Here is a 5,406-nt window from a genome sequence, read left to right on the forward strand (position 1 = left end):
TTTTAGGGAATTAGTTTGGGAGCCAAATCGAACAAATAGTCCAGGACTTATTTAAATAAGGAAAAAACCCTAAATATATTATAATAGATATTGGAAAATTATCAAAATAAAATTGTATATCCTGATCTAAAAGCAATGTTTATATAATGCATTCGATTTTTTTTTTATATTTCAAATATTTGCAAATTATTCAATGGCTAAAAGTTCCACCACATGTGTAGACTTGTGGCCAAAAGAATATTATCCGTGTTGATAAGCTTTATAGAGCCACAAATTCTAATAGAGTTTAACAGGTTTGTCTTATATAAACACTTTATATATGCAAATACATCATTGACGCAGTCAAATGTGCATATAACTCAGAAAGTGATAAAATATTATGAAAAAAAATAAAGAGCTGGTAGAAAACACAACAAACGCCACAAAGACTCTAAACGCCTTGAGTGTCTTGTAAGTGAAAATGACATTCTACTCAAAGTGTTGAACAAAACTTTTGGAGGAACCAAATGCTTAAGACTCTTCATCAAAAGTTTCAAGCATCCTGCAGAGAAACTAAGTTTCGAACACAATAGCAATAATACATACTTTTCCTCTAAATCTACTAAAAGATATAATCATGAATCCCTACCTAAAAATAAACAAATAAATACAACAAATAAGAAAAGATCTAGAGTTTGATGGGTACCCAAAAATAAAATTGTTTTGTTCACTTGAATGGATTTGGGAGAGAGTGATTGAGTGGATTTGAGAAGATTTGAGGATAATTTTTTTTGCTGTTTATTTAAGTGAATTTAGAGGCAATTGAGAGTGAATTTGAAAGCAACGTTTGTGAGAATTAGTGTAGGATTTGATTGATGTAACAGATTAAAAAAATTTACTTTCAAATCCACTTTCACTTACTTCCAAATTCACTCAAATAAACAACAACAAAATTTATCTTTAAGTCCTCTCAAATCTACTCAATCACTCTCTCCCAAATCCATTCAAGTGAACAAAGAGTATATTGGACGATCAAAAGGAAACTCCAATAATGAAACCTAACAAATGAAATCTTGTGATATACAACAGAAGGAAGGTATATGTTCCAAAGCTGAAAGAATAAAAAAAGAAAGGAGCAACCACAACAAAAAGAAATACGAAGAATAGGATCACAGACACTGGAAGGAAAGGTGTGAAGGTCATTCCTTATATTGATATAAATTGCTTAAACATATGACAAGATCTGCATAGCATAAGCTAATTATGTGCTAGCAGATACATTATTTTAGTTGCATAGAATATGTAGAACAAACCTCTTGAGCACATCGTGCAGAGCCTAAAATCATGAGGAACTACTCTACAACCAAGGCAGCTCATCTTGAAGAAATTATTACTATTGATGAAGTGTTCGCTGCTGCTAAAACAAAATCCGTAATCCTTTTATGCATCTTCAAGTGCTTCTTGGAACTTCCTATAGCCACACCACAAGTAATGGATCCTTGAATGGAGTTTGAACTTGGGCCCAAGTCATCATAATTTGATAACAAATTATTGGTAGAGATGGAATAGGCAGCCGTGGAGATCAAGGTTGTGTTCAGTTTCTTTATGAAGGAAATTATATATATTAGGAAAGCGATGAGACCCTAAGCTGATTATTATAATAAATTTAAAATTTGCATGATGATAATTAGTAAAATGACTTACTATTATAGTCGACTTGTTAATTGGTTGAGCATAATTTTATTAGTTACAACTATCAGTAAATAATGACTTCAAAGTATAAAGTTAACCTTGGTTAGATCTTGACAAGCTATGGTGTGCATAATAATATACTTTATGAAAGGATTGAAGTAATTTGCTTTACATGCATTAATAAGAAGTTGCGCGCTACACTACTACATAAAGCATACTATTTAAAAAACATTTACATCTATTATTCAAATAACAGGTACAACAAAAGTGTAGCAGTAGAATTGTAGATATCAAAACATGTTTATTATTGATTAAAGAACTACAAATATAACATTTCACCTACTTCCCCTTTTTCTTATTTTTTTACCAATGCTATGCTAATTCACACCCTTTTTTTTTTTCCGCAACCTATAATTATCTGGATCGATTTTCATTCAAAATTGTTTAGATAGAACTGTCAGAAAATAATAGGTTTTGGAGATATTTCCAAATCTTCAATGTCTCCTTCAAGCATTTTCACTGCTCTATTCATTGAGAGACGATTCCTTGATTTTAACTGTATACACCAAAGTGTAACTATGATAATTTTCTTTACTATTAGTTTTTCTTCTTCGCTTAAATCCTTTATATATATATCTTCCTCTTCTCTAATATGATTATATATCCAAAAGGAAAAATAAAGTTGACTTGAGTGTTTTGCATCGGGATTTAGATTTTTCCTCTTGCTTGCCATCTCCATCAACAACATTCCGAAACTATATATAAACATCAGCTTTGGGAGATATTCCTCCAATGTTATTGTAAAACAATTCTGGAGCCATATATCCAATGATTCCTCTTGTTATTGTCATTGTGACAAAGCTATTATTTATTGGATATAACTTTGTTAATCCAAAGTCAGAACTTTTGGGATGAAGTTTTCATCCAGTAGGATGTTATGGGGTTTGATATCAAAATACAAAATCTGCATCTCACACCCATGATGGAGATAAGCAATTCCACGAGCTACTCCAATCGATATCTTAAATATTTTTTCATAGATAAAATCTATATTTTCATTTCTTGAAAATATAAATTTATCAAGAGATCCATTGGCCATGAATTCATAAACAAGAGCGCGCTTTGAGCAACTAACACAAAATCCAATTAATTTTACCACATTTAGGTGATGTATTCTTCCAATAGTTGCAATTTCATTGATAAAATCTTGTCCATTTCCTTTGGCTTTACCTAAAATTTTGATTGCCACAAAAGGTCCGCTCCGTTACTTTCCCTTAAACGCAGAGCCAAATCCTCGTTCACCTAACTTGTCTTTGAAACTTCCCGTCATCTTCTTAATTTCCTTGTATGAGTATCTGATAGCTGTTAAGTGATTTTGTTCAAGGTAATTTTCAATATTTTGATACATTGATGCATTTATTTTCCTCCATTTACATATGAAAATCACAATTAAGAATCGCAATCCAAACAAATTTTTGTAAGCCATACCATAGAAGGATAAATGAAAATACCTCCAAGAATTTCTTTTTCTTAGAGTAATTACACTTGACAATGTAATATGGTAAAGTATTTGTTTAAAGCAAATTTTCATTTATAAAATCTAAATCCATTTACTTAGTAACATTAGAAAAAAAGAGATAGTAAATTTAATGTTTAGCATGAACAACTATCAATAAATCCATTCTATTTTACTCTATTATGAATAAAATATATGTTGATAATAGGTTGATTAATAAAATTTATTAATAATTTAGAATATTTATTATTGATAGATATTTTTATTGATAAATTTCTTTGATAAAATAAATACTATAATTTCTATTTTTTTAATCATGATATGATAAAATTTATCAATAAAAACATTTATAATATACTTTATAAATAAATAAAAAAAGTTTATCAATAAAACAAAATTTACATACCAATTTCATAAATTAAGAATGTGAGAAAACTGATAACAGTTGATTTCACGTGTTTTTTGTGTATATAATTTGGTGAATAAATCAACTTTTCCATAGCTTTTACTTTGTTTTATCCTAAAGTTTAGTGTGTTTTATAGTTTTCTTATGCTTTAGTTAGTATATGTTTATTTTTTACATCTAATCTCTTTGTTTGAGTGTGTGAAATAAATGAATAGGAAGCATTTCTAATGGAAGAAAAAAAGCAAGAATTCAAGGGAACATGTTTTAGGACGATAAAAGATCAATTTGAAGCAAATATCCATGTTGGACGCCTTTGAAATTACACAAGAACTTGAATTTGAGAATGCTGTCAAAACTACTTAGGGCTAAGCGCTAAAACTCAGGGCTGAGCGCCCATAGGACCGAGCGCCCATAGGACCGAGCGCTAAAACTCAAGGTTGAGCACCCAAAACTTACGCTGAGCGGTGGCAAAATGCGAAAGTTGCGCCCAGGGCGCTGATAGTCCAATGCTGAGCCCCTATTTTGCATAAATCTGGCCCTAAGCGCCCAAAACTAGCGTTGACCGCTATGAACAATGACTCGCCCAATGACTCATGCAGGCTCACCCAGCGAGCTGTGTCACTCGCTCCAGCGACCTGATTGGTTCGCTCTAGCAAGTTGACTTTTACAGAACTCATTAAAACGATTCGAAAACGCGAACAGAGGCAGATTTTGACGGTGGGAATGCTGCAAAAGCTCTCTAGGTCGAGTTTAGGTGCCTCCAAGGTGCAAGATTACCATTTTCCACCATTCAATCCATCATTTCTTCTCATTCTTGCTTCCTAGATGCATATGTGTAGCTAAAACTCCATTTCATTGGGGTTGAGAGTAAAGTTCTGAAACTCTTTATAATTTCTCTAATTAATGCTTGATTCTTGATGAATTTAGTGTTCTATGCTTATTATTCACGCATATGATGGAAATATGAGTTATTTGAACGGTTGAATCTTTGGAAATTGCATGAAAATCGTGGACATAGGTAGAACATCTTAAGGAATTCAATTATAGGCATAAATTGAATGTTTTTTTGTCATTTGTATAACATCGTGATTAATGCGAATCTGATTTCTAAATTTGCTAAGGAATTAGTAATTTTTAGTCTGATGGTTCAAAACTTGTCATATGTGGAATTAGATGCTTGTATGTTTGTGATATTGATGCATGATTACGAGGAACTGTGTTAGTAGAGAATAATATCGAGTTAGAAACTTGAATTTCAACCCTAGTGAATCTAAACTTGACTGTTATTGTATAAATTATAAATCTAAATTTTTATTTAAATTTTGCCTAAAAACACTGTGATATATGTTATTGTTGCTAAATCGGTAAATTTTCATAATTAGCAAAGTCAAAACAAATCTCTTAGAAAACGATATCCGGACTTACTGTTTATTACTTGAACAATTCGGTACACTTACCGACATTCCAACAAAAATTAGAACTTAAAACTAAGGTTGGACATAATTAATGTAATTGTAATGAACTTTAGTTTATCTATACTCTTTTATACTATAAAAACTAAACTACCTATACTAAAAACTAAATTTTACTAGTTTTTGGTAGTGAAACTGAACTTTTGTATTTATAGTTCAGTTAACTTTATAAACTGATCCGTGAATAGTCCTTATTAATCAAAACTATGACAGCACATATATTTTTGTTGTTGTAACTAGCTGGTTAACATTTAATAACAAACCAAAAATAATAAAACATTTGTTGATCTAATTAAAGATTATAATCACATTCTTTTCTCTTTTGTCAAAGTAAAATTAGT

General features: G+C 30.8%; 1 pseudogene; it reads right to left on the reverse strand.

Moving 5' to 3' along the window:
* Nucleotides 1-2,128: 2,128 nt before the first annotated feature.
* On the reverse strand, nucleotides 2,129-3,170 carry LOC124829703 (rust resistance kinase Lr10 pseudogene; annotated as a pseudogene).
* Between the last annotated feature and the right edge of the window lie 2,236 nt (nucleotides 3,171-5,406).

This window comes from Vigna umbellata, chromosome 1 (genome assembly GCF_029865625.1).
Source record: "Vigna umbellata cultivar VRB3 chromosome 1, Vumbellata_1.0, whole genome shotgun sequence".
Classification (NCBI taxonomy): domain Eukaryota; kingdom Viridiplantae; phylum Streptophyta; class Magnoliopsida; order Fabales; family Fabaceae; genus Vigna; species Vigna umbellata.